The sequence below is a fragment of the Ixodes scapularis genome, unplaced genomic scaffold (genome assembly GCF_016920785.2).
Source record: "Ixodes scapularis isolate PalLabHiFi unplaced genomic scaffold, ASM1692078v2 PGA_scaffold0__279_contigs__length_252992795, whole genome shotgun sequence".
Taxonomy (NCBI): Eukaryota; Metazoa; Arthropoda; class Arachnida; order Ixodida; family Ixodidae; genus Ixodes; species Ixodes scapularis.
The window spans coordinates 83328740-83351044 of NW_024609835.1; the positions used below are offsets into that span (position 1 = coordinate 83328740).

The 22305-nt window shown below is 45.1% G+C and overlaps 1 pseudogene; it reads left to right on the plus strand.

Moving 5' to 3' along the window:
* The first annotated feature begins 703 nt into the window (after nt 1-703).
* On the plus strand, nt 704-19689 carry LOC8042711 (annotated as a pseudogene).
* Nucleotides 19690-22305: the final 2616 nt, after the last annotated feature.

Below are 22305 nucleotides of genomic sequence, written 5' to 3' on the forward strand. Positions count from 1 at the left end.
GCGTTGTGTGATTCTCCAAGACAGGTAGCAGCAAGGGAAATCCCAGATTTTAACTACATGTGTTAAATTAGTAACAGCGCACGAAATGTATAAGGCACTCACTGTACACATCGGGGTGTGAGTGGAATGTAATTATTAAAAATGTAACTTCCGCAGCTTCCCATCAAACTTTAAAACCGATATGAGCGTGTGTGCATGCGTGTATCAGCCAATAAAAAAAGATCCGATTCATGGAACTTTTTCTAGGTTCAGTCGGCATTCCCCACATCTCCTACCGCGTAGCCACTTGTGTTTGCTGGGTAGGTCTCGGTAATTCGTGACCGAATGAAGGTTGTTGAATGCATCGATTAAAGGAATCGATCAGAGTAAAAAAAAAAGTAAATGCCGGGGTACCGTTACGGTCTATGTCTTTAGCGGTAAACTGGAGATCATTAAACCTGTCCACGAACTACGAAAACGATTTCAAGAACACAATTTAAGGAGAAACCTTAAATATTTAGCTGTGGCGTACATTTGCCAGTACCAAAACAAAAGCAAGAAGTATTGAAAGTAGGACGCCATGCGTCCCACAAAAGGTACCTTTACCATTTAATGCTGTCCAGGTGCGTAAGAAGAGCATCAAAAGAGCAGAAGCTTAAGATATTTTATGGGAAACTCAAAGCAGTCTCAGGGTTCATAGTTATACGGAGCAGCGTTCGTCGCTATGGCAAACAGCCTGGATGTCACGACGGTCAATCCGACATCCCTACCAGACGAGGAGGACTTCACCTACGATGACGCCACCTGGGTCCTCACTGCAGCCATCGTCATCTTTACCATGCAAACAGGTAACACTTGTGCCCCCAGAAACAGGTAAAAATTTATCAACACATATAGTCACGTGAGGTATTTACGGGAGCTTTAATCTCTTGTATTTAATACGGCGATAAATTTTTATGCTTGCACAAAATTGCCTAACTGCATACACAGCGAATCGTTTTGTTTTTCTTCTTTGTTTTAAAATAAATCTAGCGTTTGGCTACTTTTGTCTGTAGCGTAAGCAACTAGCAAAAAAATACGTAGGCACCGACGTTGATCATTTAAGGCAGAAATGTTTGATTCCTATGTTGTTACCGTTGTCTCATTGTCGTGAATAGAGTACACTAACTACCCTATTAAGACAGTATGTGAACTAAAAATCAATTTCCAATTTCCCATTTTCAAGGTAGTTTTAGCTGCACCTGAAGAGGCGGTCGCGCCTTTTCGGCTGCACAACTCTTGATACTAGCATAAGTATTTGGTTTTCAATTTTGCGTAAAGCAAAATTTTCGAACTCAGCAGCATGTGATTAGACGCTCGTAAATTCGAACCCTTATAGTTCGCCAAAACCGTGCACTTGCTATACTTATGTCTGCCAAAAATGTGAGCCCTGATGGCAGAAAAGACTAACCAGAAGCGTTTACTTTTTTAGTGTGCGACTGACTTCTACGAGATCAGGTATACATCTCAATCTATAAATAACATAACGATAATAAGGTCTATGTAATGTTTGGACTCCCACAAGGCTTGGTTCTGTGGTACTTTGTTTACGCTATAACTAAGCTTTTGTGTGTTTGTAGTTTATTTCTTCTACAATTCGGAGCGATCTTCGAGTTGTTATTTTTTTTTAACTCGGCGTTTATTGGAGTTGGTTTTCGTTAGTTGCTGCATTTTGAAAATTCTTTAAGGTTAACATTGCAAGTGTTCTTGTTTTTTTAAACTTCATGGTGCAAATGGATTATATCCGAAAAATAGACGTAGCGTAAATCGGTAAGAGCTCACCCGTTTTCAGGTTTCGGGCTTCTCGAATCCGGCTGCGTCTCCCAGAAAAACGAAGTGAACATCCTAATGAAGAACGCGGCCGACGTCATCTTGGGAGGTCTCACTTACTGGCTTTTCGGTTTCGGTCTTCAGTACGGCAATGGCCAGGGCACAGAGAACGCCTTTTGCGCTACGGGACACTTCCTCGTGGACGCAGAACCAGAAGAAATGGGCGTCGTGTTTTCCAACTTCATCTTCCAGCTCTCTTTCTCCACGACCGCTACAACTATCGTTTCGGGCGCCATGGCAGAGCGGGCAAACTACAACGCCTACTGCGTCTTCTCCCTACTTAACACCATCGTTTATTGCATTCCCGCCGGCTGGGTCTGGGGAAACCACGGGTTCCTCAAGAAGCTAGGTGCGTTGGACTTCGCCGGGTCTGGATGCGTGCATCTGCTCGGGGGAGCGTCCGCCCTAGTGGCGGCCATGTTGCTCGGCCCACGGCGCGGGAGGTACGATGGAACGTTCAACACCCAAATGAGTCGACCTACGAACGTGCTGCTGGGAATGTTCACACTCTGGTGAGAGTAAGGAAAAGGTATACTATGAATGAAGTTAATGTATATCCTTATTAATTGTCGCGCTGTATTCCTTTTTATTCATTGTTTAGGTGGGGATGGCTGGTGTTCAACTGTGGCAGTTCATTCGGAGTACGACATGACAAGTGGAAGTACGCTTCCAGGTAGTCAAGATTTTGCAATGTATCTTCTTGAAAATTTTGAGTCCTAATAAATTACGCTTCATATTTTGTTGTCCGTATTTAAAGCTTATATATACCATGACAGTTAGTGTTACCGTTCTATTTGACGCTGAAATGAAAATTCTATATACATTGTAATTAACGGTTTGTGATTGCTTATAGAGCTGCCGTGACAACAATCAATGCTTCATTGGGAGGAGGCGTTGTTGGAGTGTTATACTCGTAAGTATCTTTTGAAATAGTGCATTATATCGGTAGCTTACGATGATGTCGACCATTATACTAATAAAAGTGGCTATTCCCACACACGTTTTTCACTTTTGATTTGCAAATCAATTTGACTTTGCGTACAACATATGGTACTGATTTTTCTTACAGGTATTTCATAAACAAAAAGTTTTTGGTAGGGGACATTGTGAACGCCATTTTAACAGCCCTTGTCGCTGTCACAGGTAAATATTTCTTGTATTCACTCGTCTTTACCAACAAAAAAGGCAAACAAACGTCACATCTTTTTGTTTCCTTTGTTGACGGATCGTGTTCCACACAGAGAGATGATATAATATGCGGTAGTGTTTTGGAACACCGTTTTTTTTTACTTACAATATAGACCACCTCGTGTCTACAAATAAAAAGGCGGCTATACTGCAGGCACTTTGAAGGTTTCCATGTTGTGTATGTATGGAGCGATACGAGACACATCTCCAGTAATGGGCCTGTCTAAAGCAATCCCGTGTTTCTTCTGCATTGCTTTGCTGTACACGTGGCCAAAATGCACTTGAAGCGCCACAGCCGTGTAAGAGATATTTGTTGCTCAAAGCCTTTTTTTTTTTCTGTTACACACTCTTCCAAAGTCTGGCAGCTGCATAAATTTAAGAAATAACTTGATAGTAATATTTTCAACTGTACCATCTCATCTCATTATTCATATAAAATGTTGTATTTTATTAGTGCCACTCGCCTTACCAAATGCTCTTAACGAGGCAGTAAGGTATTGAGAATATATAAATAAACAAAACCGCATGCTCCCATGGGGCCATATAAGAGTACGTCGTAATGCATTCAACGCCTTGACATTCTGCTCTATCTATTCACCACGAGGTGGAGAGCAATGTTTACTTCGAACGGATGTTTAATTTCTCTCACTGGCGTCAAGCAATCAAAGCTCGTCGTTAAAGTAGCCGCAAATTTTGGTTTCCAAAGCTACTCCCTTTTGGGTGCAAGAAAATGCCATTTCAAACTATAATCACTGTCATCTTAAAGGAACACAGACTGGGTATGTATGCTCTCCGAGTTCTTTATTTCAACATGAGCTATAACAGCCCAACTACACAGAACGCAATTTACGGCTCGGAAAACGTTTTCTCTCCGCCCGAAAAGAGCCGGTCGAGAATTGGCCTGTTTCAGTCGTGCTCACTTTCTCTTCCATGGCTACGTGGCGTTGAAACTATGCGTACCAAATATATACAAAGTCTTGGATAAACTAAAACACACTTCCAATTAAAAAAAAAAATATATGTATATATATATATGTATGAGCCAGGATTTTGTGGCCTCCGAAAAACTGGAAATACGTTGGCCGCAAGAAAAAAAAAAATGTTGCACAGATTACACTAAGTAGTACATGTACTACGTCATTCTCAATATGGTGACGTATCGCGGGCTTAACGACGCGATGGCAGCGAACGACGGATTAACGTTGCGAAAGACGGGGGGCCGCTACCTCGGAACTGTCATTCTTGGTGCCGGCCAACCGATCTTCAAGCGCAAAACATCTAACGGAAGAAATATAAGTGCGAAACAATCACACGACAAACTGTGCACGCAACTTTGCAATCGTCGTCGTGTGCATAACACGCCGGAAAAGCAGAAGACAAAAAAGCGGGGCTGGGTGTAACCTCGTGTTTCCCGGCAACTATCTCCTCCTCTTCATTTCTCCCTTCGACTCGGTACACATCGTCCACATCAGTTCACATGTCACGGCCATAGGCTTCCGTGCTCATGTTTCGGTTTTGCTTTAACCCAGTTGAGATTTCGGCTTTATTAAAACATACCTGACTCTGTAGCAAAATATTCATTGGGTAGTCTCCTGACGCCATATTAATTCACCACAATGTAAGAAGAAACGAAAGCGATAGCTGTAGCACGGTTGCCTGATGCGGGTGGGATGGTACCGTCATGTTTACCTGAGGACGAAAGTGCGACGTGGTAATTCACATAGCCGTCGTGGCTGGCGTCGCGGATGCCACTGGCGGCCTCCACCAGTGCTCGGTGATTCGTGAAGTGGGTAAGCGCAGTAGAAGTTTCTAGGACCATCCAACATTGCGCGTAGCAACTGGATACTGCCAAAGTGGGATTTCGCATAACGCGAGTACTGTTTGAAAACAATTATTTTACGTAGACGACACGAAAGAATACATTCGTCGCGCCCTTATTGGCGGAAGGCCGGGGCGGCCGGCAGAAAAACCCGCCTTCCCTGGCCTCACGTCAAGAGCAGAAACAAGGGCTGGGAGATTGATCGATTAACCTTTAGATTAATCAATTAACGCTTTAATCGCGATTTTCGTTTTACTGCTTAATCGGTTGAACTTGAAACCGGGTGAACCAAACCAAAATAACGACATTCCGTTTTTTTTTTTTTTTTGTTACTTCAATGATTTTTATTAAAAGAAAGTTTCAGTAGATCGTTCCGATGACTCTAATAACGATACATGATACTTCGCTGCCGCATTTGTAGATACATTGTATCATTATCGGGGGTATGGGAGGTATCAAAACGATCTACTAAAACCCTTTTCTAAAACGGAAACATTAATCTGTTTGTCGACGGAAAGCTCACAAATAATACCATGCTTATCCCCAGCTGAAAATGCACATTGCAGTGCTCATCCCATGAAAAAAGCATAAAAGGAACAATATGCTTTTGATTTTCTAACGATATTACGCCTGGAAATTAACATGATCGATTAATCGAACAGTACACCTATTGCTATATTCCCCAAGCATCAAGGAGAATGCAGGGATGGGTGTTCTACGGGCCACACGCGCACGCCTTCCCAGTATAAAAGGTTCGAAGCAAATAACTAAGGCAAAACGTTGACGAACGCGCGTGCAAGATGCCATTTGTTTTAGGTATTTGCTTTAGAAAAGTTACTACTGCTGAGGCCAGCACGTGACGCCCGTGGAACACCAAACCCTGCATCCTCCCTGATGCTTTGGTAATATAGCTAGAGGTCTATCGATCGATTAAACGGCGCCCATTAATCGGGTTAGGAGTTTCAATCGACTCCCAGCCCTGGCCGTAGTGGCGACGACAAGGGGGACGAGGTCGAAATCTCTGCAAAATGTCACCCGTAAGACTATCGCTTTAAAAGAAAAAATGGTCGTGATTGGGGTGTCAGTCTTACTTTAAGAGCATGCTTTGCTTAATATATCTGCCACTTTAGGCAGGCACACTCGCCAAGCCAGGTATAGAAAACCTCAAATTCAAATATATTAATACGTGTAATAGAATTACTAAAATTTTTGGCGCTTTAAGAAGCGTACACGAAGCCACGCTCGCCAATAGACCGATGTCACCAGCCAGTTTTACTACGCCACCGCTGCCGCAGTGCATGGACGGAACTTCTGTCTTTCTGCACGTGCGACAAGCTCGCTAAAGCTTTGCGCGAGTAGAGCACGAGACGACCTGAGTCCTCTTGTGCACTGTCATCCGCCTCCTGTGAACTAAACGTATGGCGGCGTTACGCATGCGCCGAACGTTCAGTGAGATCGGTCTATTCTAGCCGGTTCCGGCTTCTACTCGGCCTACGAGAGCATCGTTGTGGGCGCCATGGGGGCGCTGCTGGCCTGCTGGGTGCCGTCGGCCATGGACTACGCCCGGATTGACGACCCCGTCGGCGCGGTAGCGGTGCATGGCGTCGGCGGGATCTGGGGCCTCCTGGCCGTTGGTGTCTTCATCGACGCCGACACCATCCTTGTCATGTCGTCGGGGAACAGCGGACTGCTGAAAGGTGGCGGCGTGTATCTGCTTGGCGTTCAGGCGCTTACCGCTCTCTGCATCACCGCCTGGAGCGTCGTGGTCAGCTACGTGCTACTCAAGGTGAGAGGCTGAGACAACGCCTTTAAAGGGGCATTAAAGACGTGCTTGAGATCGTGTGTTCTTGATGATCACTCATTCTACTGGATCTTAGCATACCAGGAATCGAAAAATTATTCTCGTACGACGTCTCTTTCCCTACTAAAAATGCGATTGAAATTTTCACTACGCCCCTTTCTCAACGGAAAAATCTGGAGCACGGAATCCAGCGGAGGTGCCGGTGGCGTGACGACGGGCGCGCGTCGGCCAATCGCAAGTGGAGGCGCCGGCAGCAGAGGCGTCGCAGCGCCTCCTCTGGATCTTGTGCTCCAGATTTGTTTGCTCAGAAAGGGGCGGGTTACAAACTTCTATTACATATTTAGTACAAAAATAGACGTCCCACGAGCAATATTTTTTTATTATTTCTTGGAAGTTAAGATCCCGTAGAATGATTTATCACCAAGAACAGACGATCTCAGAAACATCTTTAGTGCACATTTAAGTCTGTATTAAACATTAACATTTTTTTTTTTTTTAAAATCGCCCCTGGCCGGTTTTTTATCTTTTCAGTGTTCGTGCGTGTGGCGCGTCATTTGCTCAATTTCCGAGGGGACGAACATACGCCCTCTGGGCTGAGGAGATCGCACGCTGGGCTGAGGACTTGTATATATCGGAATGGTGTTTAGTCGCTCCCAGTAGTGTGCATCAATTTCCTTCTGTTTAGGTGGATGCCATCCTTAATATACTGTGTTCACACTTAAGCTGAGACTACAGTCAAAGCTTGAAGCGCAAGCTAGCCCGCGCTCCTGGCTTTGAGACATGCAGTGCGGGCGCGAGTGCTCGTTCTGAGGATGAACGCTTCAAAGCAGCAACCTCAAGCTCTAGTGCTTGTGACGATGGCTGAAATCTCAGCTTAAGGGTGATCGGAGCACCCGATTCCGACAGCACGCGCTCACGGGGAAAAATGGAAGAAAATCGCCGATCACAATATCTCGCCGTAGCACAGACTGCGGCACGAGCGCATGCAGGGACACGTTTTTGCACGCTCTTTAGAAGAAAACAAAACAAAAAAGCGCTCGAAACTGAATGGTCACATGTAATCACCTCAAGCAAAGCGCACATGAAGGCACCAGGCTGGTTAACCCTGCCCTCATTGTCTTGCGTTACGTTACGTTACCAGATATTACGTTGAAGTAAGCGAGGCTACCAGTTCAAGAAGAAAGCATGCCACGCAAACATTCCAGCCACGAATGTTTCGGCGACTTCTACGTAACATAATTTAACGTAAGAACATGGGGCAGTGTGGATGGGCTTTTACTCACAGGAGAAAAACAGCAGGGCGCTCGTTACATTTCGTCTTGCCATTGGTTGCATGTGCACGCTCAAAGATCATGATACGCAGAAGCGTTCTCCAAGGTAGGAAGCTCGCGCTGGAGCTGGGAGAACTTAGAGTCACTGAATGTTGCCAGATTATCGCGATAGGCCCGTAGTTCTTAAGTTTCGAGCAGCGCTCCAGGCGAGCAAAATAGAATATTTGTGGCTCGCGTTTCCAACATGCGTCCCCCCATTACGCTTTTCCACTACCTTTTCTTATATACTTCGTTTTGTAAGTGTCAGCGTAGCGGAGGCTAGAAGAGCAATCTCCAAGCTTGCAGTGTCCCTGCCAAGCACGCACGCACGTACAGTGCCAGCATTGTTCAAGGGAACATGGTTTTGCATCTAACTTCGGCTCCGCTATCACGCAAAGTGAAATATTCGTGATGACGGAGGGTATGAAAAAAACAATATGGAGTATTCGCTAGCGGCCATAGCTGTGTTCGCGATTGCTGAGCATGCGCTCTAAACAGCGCCCTTAAATATGGCGTCCAGTGAGTACCGGCTATACAAATAATAATGCATAAAGGAATGCTTCATGAAAAATTAAAACCACAAACTGCGGTTTTCTTTACATTTTTTTTATGGCGCATGGAAAGATGCTGACAGACGCTTGTATTCGAAGGTGGCTCGTGCATAATCGAACGTTATACAGCGCCTCTTTTATCGCCAGGATGGTGCAGCCAGCATAACATGGTCGCGTCTTTCGTAGTCTTTGGGACGGGTTCGTGCCTCCTTCCCGAGAGCAACGGGCCTATAGTGTCCGCTGGTTACTGTTCAATTTTAGCTTTGAACGGCCATTTTGGCGCCAATACATATACAGTGTATAAGGTGTTTCAGGGCGGCCACCAATTCCGTCTCTCAAGCGGACGCGCCGCGAATTACCATCAAATTTAGGACGCGGCGAGGTCCGGACGCGCTACCTGAAACTACCGGTGAGGCAGGTTTGTATAAAAACAATATTAATTGTGCCGCTAAGCCTTGTAAACTGAAAATGTTAAAAAAACATAACGCTCCTGTCACTTTGCACTAACTTCTAAAAACATTTCGTACGAAAAGAGTTTTTTTTTGCGTTTGTTTTTTTGCGGAAAATCGTGCTTCCTAAGCGCTTATGGTGACCACATTAAAGAAAGGGGGTTAGAGCCGCCATCGTGGTGTCTCGAGCCTGGGAGTTTCGGTATTCTGGGAGCATTCAGTAGCTCTAGGAGAACTGAAGGGCCTTTCTGATGTTCTCAGTCTATCAGTGACTCTGGGCATAATTAGGTTTATGCTCGGTGTCTCATGACGCATATCGCATCTCCGAGTCATTACGGGAACTCTGCATTCATTTCACATTTATCAGCATTATCTTCTGTAGTTTAGTACGCGGTGCTGTTGCCATAAGTCACTCGAAGATATGTTCGCGCCCTGACAGTAAAGAGACGCGCGACCAGTATTAGAGCTTTCTAACTTAAAGTTGACTGCTCCCTTAACGAAAACACAAAAACAAAAAAGACTTTCGGCCTTAGGGAGTAAGGTTTTACATAGCGGCATTTAAATTAAGGCGTAACGTAGAAAGACGTTTTGAATATGAATTTGCCATTAGAGGGTTTCTTATTCAATCAATGTAGGTTTTTATTCTTCAAAATTGTAGACCAACAGTGAGCTTCTTGTCGCTTCATCATGGCTATCAACTCTGCCTTTCTGTGACTCTGGAAGTGACATCAGTCTATATCCTAGGTAACAGTCAAACAAGTTTGAATATATCCCAACACATTACTGCACTTTAAGTAAAAACGGAGACGACGCGCGAGCCGAATAGTACAATCAAGCAACACCAGCAGCGCAACGTCACGGCCTTTGTCGTACTTTCATGCTCGTGTTATCGCCGACAAATCTAATCAAATGCAGAGAGAGCGCCCTGACCTTTGGCTTTTTGTCTGCGTGTATGTGTCATCGTCATCTAGACTTTGACAGCGCTCTGACTTAAGGTGAGACAAATTACAGTGGAATTTGACCGAGGACACGTCTTTCTGGCTCTTCTGTCCAGGCCATCGACTACGTGATTCCGATTCGAATGAGCGAGCTTGAAGAGGAGGTCGGCGCAGACCTGATGGAGCATTCGCTTCGCTACCCCGAGTACGACTACGACCTCATCCTCTCTCGGTTTCGCAGCCGCGGCATTCAGACCAGTCACGTGCCCAATCCCCACCACAGGAGCGGCTGGGATCGCTACATCCTGAACCGGTACCTGCTGAATAAAGAAAGCGATGCAGCGGAGCTTAAGGCGAGCTCACACGTACAGCGTTTTGTCACAAGCCTCGCCACCAAAAACGCATCAGTGGTGATTCGTTTACAGAAATGCGTTCTTCTCTGAGACTGATCTACAAAGCGGCGAGCACTTCAATGAGCCAGGAGCAGTTTCTGAAATTAACAAAAACTATATTTACCGTAAAATCCCGAAAAATGACCACCCCCCCAAAAGGTGGCCCACCCTTATTTTTAGCTTAATTTGTTCGTTTTCTTTTTTTTTTCTTCTTTTTTTTTACATCGAAAGATAGCTTATTTCTTTTAATCGCAGTGCTCGGATCAATCATGACCTAGGCATAAATGCTTCCAGTTAGCTGGAGGCGCAGAGCAGCGCGCGGCGCTGCTTAGCATCTCCACTTTGCTGGATTACAGTCGAGGGTAGCCTGAAGAGGCTAGTATCCGTTGCTCTGCGCACGTGAGCGCGTGCTTTTTCTGCGTATAACATCACTTGACCACGACGCTTGACATCGATGGTTACATCAAAGAGGCACTCAACAACTGGCCGTTTTGGTGTACTTCTGCGCATCCCCACGCAAGTCGAGCACGCGGCCGTCGACGGGAATCGCCTTCCACGAGTTACCGGTGACAAGGATACGGAACGACCGGCTAAAGAAAAATTCTCGCCAAGCAGAAGGTGGATCAATAATGCCAGCTATCACGTCATAGCGAATGGCATGACGGAGACCTATGTCAAAAGGAAAATAATAAAAAATAATAAAAAAGCCAGTGTGAATGAAAGTCTTCAAAATATGAATTATGATAGGGAACTTAAATAAAAGTGGTCCATTTTATTTTCTTTTGAGATGGAATAGTTAGTGACTTTGCTCAGTAAATAACGCACACTGACCTTCTGCTGGCTAAGCATCCCCATATCAAAATTGACTTGACTTGTAAACTGAGTACATGGATATTTGATTTTTTTTAATATTTGATAATCATTTATTTTAGTTGATTATTATCTAATTGATTTTTTATTATTTGATTAAAATGTCATCTAAAAAGAAATCGACATTTAAAAAATTTCTACAATGTATATGCCACTCTAATTAGCCATGTGTTTCTGACTCATAACCGAGTGTTGTTTGCGGTTTGTTAATCGTCAGGTAATATTGTTACTTTTACATTGGGCATGCTACATTGTAAACATGTATTTTTTACGGTCGTTGTTTGCGGTGCAATGTTTTTTGTTTTGTTTTTATCATTGATGTCGCTGTACAACATTCTTAATAGTGTTTTTATTCTCCATGTGCTACTGAATTGTGTATCACGTCCCCCAAAGATATGGCTAGGTTTGCTTATTGTTTTATCCTTCTGGTTTTTATAACAATGAGTCTATGACTTCTCTGCAACTGGTTTTCACACTTTGCGTCTACCTGTATTCTTTTACAAACATTCTGGGGATGAGTTAAAATGTGAGACTGCATTGATGTTTTTATTTCACACAGATATGTTGACCCTTTTTCAATTTGTGTGTTGTACTATCAGTAGATCATTAACAAAGCAATTTATTCTTTGAGCGCTACTACTCAAAATAAAGAAATAATAGAAATATCTTCAGCTTGCCTCCATGTCTCATTATCATTAGTACAAATAGTCAAAGTAATGTCTCATAACTTTAATATTTGTAACACACTCAGAATGTTTCCCCTTCTGCATCAAATTAAAATGAGAAAAGCATGTGTTAAGGTCAACATTAATAACTTCGCACAACTAATAATATTAATTTTTATTCTCAAAAGTTCAGGTACTCTGGGTCGCCCGCAAGGATGGGCTTGGGCCCGTTGGCATGAACGTCTGCTAGCCAGGGTGCTTGAAGAAAATGCCGCACAGATTAAATAGTACGGTTATGGAATAGGCTATCACTTATAATAATAATAATAGTGTTTATTTCCACCATAAGATGATGGGGGCGATCAGGAAAAAAAGCTGTATGTAGTCGCCGATACTAAGAGTTATAATGAATCTTACTCGCACGGGCCCAACAAGGCACCTGCCGGCGTGCCACGGTTGCGCCATCAGACCGCGCGGTTTGGGGATTGTACGAGGTGGTGGCGCCTGGCAGATTTTCTGGTCCCCGGATATGGTCACACATGGCCTCCGAGATGACCATAGCCGAGGACCCACTAGTTAATTTTCACCCAACTTTCTTTTCTTTTTCGGTGGGCTATCTTCGGGTATATTACGTAATTTATAGGGGGTATGCGCATTAATGAAAACAAAATGGCAGACCTATTTGTCATTAGGACATGCGAGTAAGGGGGAAAACAAACGTACGGAAATATACTTTATTCAATATTCGCGACTGGTGCACGTGATATTTCAACCGTACCAATGCTTTGCTTCTAGCGTTTTTTAGTCTCATGTTAGTGAAAAAAAAATCTTTATGCTCCGGACAGCTTAAGGAACGCAGAGCGTGGCGAATCCAGAGCATTACATAATGCGGAGTGCAAGTTGGTCTCCTTCTTGCACAGGGGCTGCGATGATGTCAGAACTCCAAGCTCTTATTGGTTGATCGAAAAATATATTAAAAGAACTCAAGCAGGGTTGTAAAAGTTACTTCAAAAATGTACCTAAGATACAGTTACAGTTACTCATACGAAAATGTACCTAGGTGCGTATCTAGCTGCTCACTTAAAAATGTACCTAGGTACAGGTACAGTTACTTCAAATGTACTTTTTATTTTCACGTCAAGTATTTTTCTCAAATTCGTCACATTATTATTGGAATTAAATCCTTTGTATACTGGGATGTAAACAAAAACAAGTTTGATAAACGTGCTTTATTGGTGTCAATGGGAGAAATAAGGCAAAACGCTCACCACAGCATTCGAAGACTGTCTTTTTCACTTGAGTGCTCGATTTTACCTCAGAATCAGGGCTTCTTCGAAATGTTCATCCGACATCTTCGATCGCAGTTTGGTAATAGCAATTGTTCCTCCTATGCTAAAAACGCGCTCCACCGCCGCACCGCTTAGAAGCCCTGTGTTGAACTTTAAGAACACGCTTTTTAGCAGCAGCATGTGCTTGAAACAGTCCAGACTTCTTGTCGGAGCAAGTTTGGTGTACTATACAGTCGGCGAGAAACAGCCACTGGAGGAGCCTCCAACTCAGTAGAAGTTGGCAAATGGCAAAACAGAAGGGCGCGCGGGGGGGGGGGGGGGGGGGGGCAATAAGGTCACTGGAGCGAGGCACGTGACAGCGCTGCACAGATGTCCACATCGGAGTTGAGTCCTCACGTGCCTTACTCTCACGCTCCAATTGGCTCAGCGCGGACACAGCTTCCACTGTTCAAGACGCCCCGCTCAAACTCGCTTGTTGACGTGGCTTGCCCTTCAGCACCAGCACTGGCATCGAAGCCATCGGCGGGCCCTGAAGACGTCGGCCGCATGGAGAAACGAAGAGTCGAGTGCATACGCACCTAACCTTCGCAACGCAACGACGCTTGAAAGCCTTCAAGCGCGCAAGTTTTTTCCTTCGTTTTTAGAAAGTAATAGAATATTGTAACGCGAGTGCGTTTAGGAGCTCGTGTCACAGAAAATACGTCGGATGTCGGAGGTGTCAGTGGCGTGGCGGGAAATTCCTGAATGGTCGATAGGGTCATGACGTCACAGCCACATGACTTCGAGCAGGAATTTCAAACAACCCACAACGCTCACGTCAAACGTGACGTCACGCGTGGAACGAAGGTGGTTAAAGACATACGAATTAATGGTCGCCGCATGTTTCAAATGATCCCACTTAATAAACTGATTATTTTGCCTTAAATAAAAATTTTTAAGAATTTACGCAGGATTGCACCCACGACCCTTCGGCTGCGAGCCAGACATGATACCGATTAGGCAACGGAGGGCTTGGGAATGGCACTGCGATCCTGCCGTCATTAGAGTGCCTCGATGTCTGTTTGTGTCAGGGTAAAGGCATTATCGCATCGAGTGTTGTTAGCGCGTGCCGAGCAAACACATAAATAAACCTTGCGGGGTAAAATCGCATCAAAGCACTGGCAAAAGCTCCTCGATCGCTTCGGGCGTGTTGTATTATAAGAACTAGGTCGTTGTGGGACTCAAGTGCATGAGAAGCGATTGAGAAGGCCATGCGAACGGGACCCGATAACCCTATCGCCTTCAACTCTTAAAGGCGAAGGTTAATCGTCCTCCCAGTTTTTTTGTTTTTTTTTCTTCACAAAATTTTTAGTTTTGTAAAGTGCAAAATTTGAGTTTGATTTATTGAATGGGAACACTCCGTGATGTTTAATTGCTTTACGACTGCAATTATTATTTATTTTCAGTTATATGTTATATTGTATTTTCTACGATTTTGACGAAGTGAATAGAAAAGTACGTGTAAAAAGCAACTTCATTTAGTTACAAATTACTGGAAAATGTACCTAAGATACAGATACAGATACTGAGAAATGAAAGTACATAAGTTTGTACCTCAGGTACAACAAAAGTACCTAGATACCGATTTGCAGTTACTTGTACCTAGGTACTTTACAACCCTGAACTCAAGGCATCTAGCATCGAGGTCCACCCACTATCCTTAATATCAAGACCAATCAAAGCTCGGCGTCGTTCTGACGTCACAGCAACTCCGGCGCAAAAAGCAGACGACTTGCTTTTCGCATAGCTCCGAGGCCAGTGAAATGGTGCATAGTCTCCTCTATACTCGCAAAGCCTGGCAGTTCGACGACGGAGCCATAGAGTGCACGGTCGCGGGTTCGGAGCGCGAGGATCTGGTAGCACAGAGCATTTCTCTGGGAACCTGTAGTCAGCTCGCAGTTTTTGCGGCGGCGAGGACCCGAAACATGGTTTTCAAACCCGACGAGAAAAGAAGCGGTAACGCGAGGAGCACGAGCGGACATTCCATCGCTCGGGAGAAGTGTGTTTCGGCGCTTCGCCGCAGCGGGGCGTCCGTTATGTGACTTTCCTCTCATCCCCTGTCTGTCGCTTTACCTTTTCACTTTCGGCGGCCGCGTCTCGTGGCGATCTGCCAGGCTTTGCCAATAAAGAGGAGGCTATGGATGGTGGCATTAGAAAATAAGAATACCAAAGAGCGAATTTTGAAGAAAAAAGGCTCGAGGTACACCTAAGCACTTCTTATGGATTGTGAATGCGAAAGCATGCGCGCCGTTCTTTCGCATCCGTGCTTCGTTTGTGACGTATTTACGTCAGACGTGCGAGCGCTCTCCCAGCTGTCCTCGCAGCTCTGACTTTGGACACTTCGTGCTAAGGCGCGCTCGCGGCGCGGGCACGCAGCTCCATGGGGCGGCGGTCGTTGAAACTGACCCGCACATCGGCCAGTGGGAACCTCGTCCACGCGCACCAGCCAATGGGATCAAAGGCGAAATCAATCAGCTTTACTCCGCTCCTTTGGGATCGGGTAAACTAGGTGCCGTTGTCTAGGCTTTTCGTGTGGTTCCATAGCTGGGGGAGCTGGCTTCACTTGGAAAAATAATTTAAGGTGTCGTTTGGCGAGCTTCAAAATGATGACGTCGGCTCGCTCCATGGAACAGTTAATGCTTTCGCATTAAAATTGTCACAAATGCATCATGCCCTCTGTTTCTTAAGTTTTCGGTGACAGCAGCGCAACGTCTCATAACCTCTCGATATGCTAACTTCCACAAAAAAAAAACGATATTTAGTTTGTTAACATTTTTTGACTAAAGCCCTGTCGCTTTAGCCATCCCATTGTTTACGTTGGATCCTTACAACTTTGAAATAAGATACTCACACAATATTCAGGTACGAAAATTAGGGTAGTTGCGAAAGGCAGGGGGGTGCTGCCGCTTTTGCGGAAGAGACCTTTTCCAAAGTACTGGCAGTTAAGCATTCAGAATAACTGTTACTTGATGTACAAGTAAACACTTCCTATTCCTTGGTTTAGCGGTAGGGCATACCAAAGACGAACAAGGGAGAGGTGGGTGTGATTCACACTCCCTCCTCTGAAAGCTCCGTGTTTTGTGTACTACGTTGTAGTAGTAAAACAGTGCGTTAAAACTAAAGTGGTTGACCCATATTTCCCTCATTAAAGTTTCTGAAACGCTCCTTTGCTAAAGTTATTTTGGAATTAAAGTAGGCTTTTTTTTTACTTTACGAATTCTATACCAAAATATAAAATTAGCCTAAAAAGTTATTAGTTATAAGTAATATACGACTGGATCTAGTAGCTTATTCCTTTCACCTCAGAAAACAGCAACCAAATTGATAAGTGCGCAGATATGCTCACTAGACACAGGTGTTAAGCTAAAGATTCGGCATACATTAAAAATAAAGCAAATGGTTTTAATGTGGTAAAAGTACACGCTCTTATACCGATGTAGTTGGAAGATAGTATATATAAAAACGAAAGCAACATATTTCATCCACCATACTGTTCATATTATATAGGGTGTTCGTGAAAAAAACGTACCCGGCTTTTCGCACTGCAAAAGTAAACTAGAAATTGCAGGGAGCTCCAACTTCGTCAGAACGTAGCCCCAGCCATTCGAGCAAGATGCCAAAGTTTCAGCACCAACCGTTATCTTTTTCCATAGTTGTAAGTGAATTGTTTTGAAATTTTCAATTTGAAAAGATGGGTTCTAGCTATTTTCACCCGTTTTCAATTTCTGACGCGATAGAGCTCCGTGTATTCAAAAGCTCCGTCGGCCGCCATTTTTTTGTTGAAATTTTCAGAAAATCGCTTATAACTTTTGAATAAGATAACGGTTGGTGCTAAAATTTTGGAATCTTTCCTGAACGGCTGGGGCTACGTTTTGTCGAAGTTGGAGCTCCCCTCAATGTCTAGTTTAATTTTGCGGTGCGAAAAGCCGACGTTGGATTTCTCACAAACACCCGGTACTTCGTATATTGTATGCGCTTCATTACCTACCTAATGCCCGGCGTATGACCGTGAAAGGTCCAGCTGACCTCAACCGTGAAAAGTGACCTCAACGATGGGACGTCGTTTCTGAACTCGAACGGAGATCCTCAGAGGAAGAAGAAACTGTCAAGTATCTATTTTATGATGACTGTAGGAACATTTCTGATTTATTTCACAACAAATAAAATTGATTTCATATTCTGTAATTACTACACTCTAAGGAATGACTGCGCTTCTACTTATCCGCAAAACATTCAAAGAGCCAATCCCAGCGATCTGTGAAATCAGTTCAGTGAATGATGAGGCGGAACATCCGTTTAGGCCAAAAAATGAAGTCTGCGAGTGGAGTTACGTAATGCAAAGCGTAATGCTTGCATTGCGTAATGCCACAGTGCACACTTAATTTTGAGGTATATACAGATGTTCCGCCCCATCATTCGCTGAGCTGATTTCGTAGATCGCAGATATTGGCTCTTCGAGTGTTTTGCGGGTAAGAAGACGCGCAGGCATTTCTTAGAGTGTAGAGCTGGCATTCCCGTCAGATATGAGAAACCCTGAATCTTTTAGGAATTCAAAGATTGATTTGATATTTTATTATACACACCGGCATAATCGTCGGCGTTTTACTAAACGAAGGATAGTGACAGGTGAAATGAAGGTTGGACATTGTAATCGCCCGCGGTAAGCCGGTTTCAAAAGCACAGAAACCCTCTATGTCCCTCCCGTTCAATAAATGAACCCTATCCAATTACGTCGCCAGGAGGTGCAAACTTTGAAACAATTTATTGGAACTCTCATTAAATATTTCAAATGCTATTGTCGTAGAATGAAGACCGGCGACGAAATATGGGTCGCTGAAGTTCACCAAATCACACCAAAAGTCCCCTAATGGCGCCATTCTATTGAAACTAGGCCCAGTAAACCAGAACAGATCGCCACAAAACAAACTTGCAGCCCCCGAAAGTACAAGACGCGGCGCTGCACTTAAGCAACAATTCGAAAAAAAAAAGGCAATTGCGAGCAATTTTCTTTTCATTTTATTGTCGTTTGTCTCGCTCAACAATAAAAGGCGACACTCTACGACAAGTTGTTTACCCCGAAGCGTGTTTGCGCACTTCGACATATTTGTTTTTGGGGATTTTACGAGCGAGAGGCAGTTTCGCACCAGTCGCCTTGCCTTTCTTCAAGTGCGTGTGCACGTGTAGTAAAAGAAATCGTCGTTGTTACCCGATCAAGAGAAGCGTGTCGGTGCCATACACGACTTCCGGTGATGACCTGTTCAATGTTGTTCTTTAACCTGCTTTCTTTTCGCTTGTTATGAAGTGGGCCAGCGACGTGGCTCATGCGGGTTCGCTTTGCCATCGTGACGTAATAGACGCGAACGCACACGTGACGAGGTTTCTGCCTTGTATAAATACGCGCTTGGCCAAGCTGTGGACATCACATCGAGATTGCTTCTAGTTCCAGCTGGCTTCAACCGAAAACATGGTGAGTTGGGCGAGTCCTATTCTGTTTTAATTATTTTATAGGGTCATAAAGCTTAAGTAACTTAGTTTCCTTGTGTTGAATGCTAAATGTATAGGCAATGGCAACTCGCACATAACAAAAGAAGCAAAGTAGTTAGTCAATGTATGTCACACTGTAAAGAATTGCATAAAATGTAACGTCTGCATATACTAAGAATATAGCGGAACTGGTAAATAATGTTTATTATAATTGTAATCAAGTATGTTCTTGGACTGCCCTCATGCAAGAGTGACCCCTCACAAAAAGATGGTGCACTTTGAATTCTGCATAACCCACAAATAATACGGTAACGCAAATTTTAATTTACTCTAAACGATCCACTTTGGAGTTGAAACGCGCCTGTAGAAAACTGCCTCACACACGCCTTTGGGTACTATGTAAGCCAAATGTTTGGCATTGCTTACACCCCCTTTCTCGTTTTGTGGTTTGCTCATCAATATTCCTGCCAGTCGAGTAGCCATTTGCGTCTCTAAAACTGCCAGTTATCATTCCTACCTGTACTGAATCCCAATTAATATAGTCTTTTAAATGTTTACATGATCAAAATATTCATTTGAGCAGGGACTTTGATGCAGCCACGCTACTGTGGCACAGGGACTGCTGTCATCTACGAATAATGATAATGGCTTGAGAAAATGTATACTTCTAAAGATTTAAATCAGATAAGCCGTTATTATACCATATAGCTGCCCTCGAAATTATCTCGGCGAGGGCATTTTTTATTTCTATGATAAAATAAAGTTCGGGTTCCCAGAGGTAAATGTTTAAGGTATGTGACATGAATACCAAAAGCATATCTCTAGTTCAATTTTTGTTGCAGCGTTTTCTCGCTCTCGCCCTGGTCCTTGCCATGATTGTTGCCACCGCCTTGGCCGGCTACGGTCACGGTGGCTATGGAGGCTACGGGCGTGGCCACGGAGGCTATGGGGGCTACGGCCACGGCGGCGGACACGGAGGCTACGGTGGCTATGGCGGACACGGTCACGGAGGCTACGGAGGATATGGAGGATACGGCAGGCGGTGAAAAGAACCGTCTTGGCTGGCGTACGGCCTTTCATCTACATCATAAAAATCAGAGTAATAAATTGAGACAATAATACAATTCCAGATTTTTTATTGTTTTCATCATTGTTATTTCAATGGCCTGACAATAGCCACTGAACGTCTGGTCAACTATCGGATCCCTTCTATACAGAACAAATCAGACGGAAGAGTAGATACGTGATCTATTAACCGCGCTGACATCAGTGGCGGATCCAAGGGGGGGGGGGGGGGTGCGGTGGGGCGATCGCTCCCCCCCCAAACGCCTCGCCAGGCAACCCCCCCCCCCCCCCCCCCCCCCCGGGGTTCTTCGTCAGCTCGAAGAAAAAACGAAGGCAATCGACGTGAGAAACAAAAGATTAAAACAGCGGTGGATGGACGCGCCTGCTGGGCGCTTCCATAGTGGGGTTCATCTCCGTCAAGGTCACGGTACGTCTTTCCGACAGGGACGGCGCTAGGAGTTTCGAAGTGGAGAGACAGTGGGGAGGCGCACTAAATATCAGGGTCCTCGGCTGCAGGCACACTTCCAAACAAGGCCAGCACGTCGAGCACGGGGGAAAAATACCTTTCTCTCTCTCTCTCTCTCTCTGTTTCCCTCTCTCTCTTTAGGGGTTGCCTGCGAAAAAATTGTGCGCTGAAAGCTCCCAAACGCAGACGCCAAGCAGCCTCCCTCAAGGGTAGCGGATTATCCTTCCTCTCTGGCGGCCGCCTTTTCATCACTTTTCGTTTGATGGTTTCTTCGTGGTTCTGGGCTTGTCTTTTGGCATGTCTTGTTTGGCTTGCTTGGAGATGCTGTCGCCGACGGGCTCACTAAAGGTATCTTATTGGCACGGTGTGCTCATTGCCAAGGGAAGGGCGGAGGGGATGTACCGGGAGGAGACGTTCCAAGGGGGGGGGGGGGGGGGGGGGGGTGCAGCTTGTACAACCAGGTGACCAATTGCTTTTCTTCTCAACTGATCAACTAAGAGAGGACGCAAATGCTCTGGGTACAGTGTAGTCTGGGTCTGAGCTTCTCCTGAAGACGCTCCAGACTTCCCCATGACCTTGCCTTAAACATAAGCCCGCTTTCGTCCTCGCCTCCATCCCTCACTGGGGATCAGCGCCGCAGCGCGGAATACAGAAAGAAGCCGACGAGCGCCAGAATGGGGAGATGTTTCCTCTAATGGGCTTCATACTGCCTGCGGTACGACTTCTCGTGGCGGGAAGCTAATAAAAGAAAGATAAACGGTACGAGCACTCTAAAGGCTGGAGGCTGCTTACATGGGGTCCTCAAGCCGACGCCGTAGGCATTTATTTGTATTCGCAACTCCAACGCCCTATAGACCTTTCCAAAAAGAGCGCTCTGGCCGCCGCCATTTTGCGAATCGAGCGACCCCTATCAGCCAGAAATTTCTGGCACCCGCCTGAGCTGGGGAAACCCGGTCAGCGTGGACTCCCCGCCTGCATTTTGCATTCGGAGTTCGGCGGCTTTTCTTTGAAGTTTTTTTTTTTTTTTTTTTTATTCGCCTGTTTAGGATGCTTACCCTTTGTATGTTACCTTCCACTGTGAGAACCAGGGAATACCAGGGCTCGCAGCCCGCTCGGCCTTCGCAGGAAACGAACGAAGAGAGCGAACGTCAAGCAGCCCGCGACGCAGGCAGTTCGACGTGCTTGGAGGATTATTTCCGTCGAGATAATCTCCAAAAAGCCGGCTGTGTTCCGGGTCTTCGAAAAAACTAGCTGATAGGGTCGGGTCCGGGGTGTGGCGACGGAATAAGCACGTTCGTTCATTTGCTATGAAGCTGTGCAAAAAAAGGAGCTCTCTTCTACATGTTCCCCAAAACACGCCGGATTCTGTCCGATCGTCGTGAAGTGACCATCGTCGACACTGTATATTGGATACGCTGTGTTATTTGAGACCTTTCTCAAATCCTGTTCGGATAACGCTGCACCGAGGGGTATGTACAATATATTTTTTGTTCCATTGATGAGACTCATTGAATGTTATGTTGTGGGCGGGGAATATTCATGCAGTACGGATATCCTGTGTGGTCAAATATTTTGGCCTTTATAGATTGAGACGGCTGAGTGTACGGTGCCGTAAAACGATGAACATAAAATGAAACAAACATTCCAGTTGCATTTGTTCTGTCGCGCACGGACTCACCAAAACAGCTTTCATTTCTTTGTTTTTGTTCCCAAAACTAGAGCACTGCTTTCTTAAAGACCTCTATAAATTATGCTCGCCACAGAACACAAGATAAAAAAGAAACGGGGCAGTTCAGCTGCCACCAGCGTCCGGAATTACGCCAACGCAGGCTGCCACAGACCACTGACGAGAAACTCCACAGCTCAGCGCAGTCGGGCAACACTGACGTACACTCTCAAAACCAAAAACACGCACGGTGAATCACTTCGTTCGAGACTGCCGCTGGAAAGGTCTATAGGTGGCGGGGCGGTAGTTCCAAGATGGCGGAAGAGACGGGGATAGATTCTCCAGGATATCCCGTGCGCCTGCTCGCGCTGACGCTGTTCAGCGCGCTTAAAATGCTTTATTTGTCCACAAATGCGAAGCGGTTAGGGAGGGATCATATTACAGGTGACGGAGATGCCAATGCAC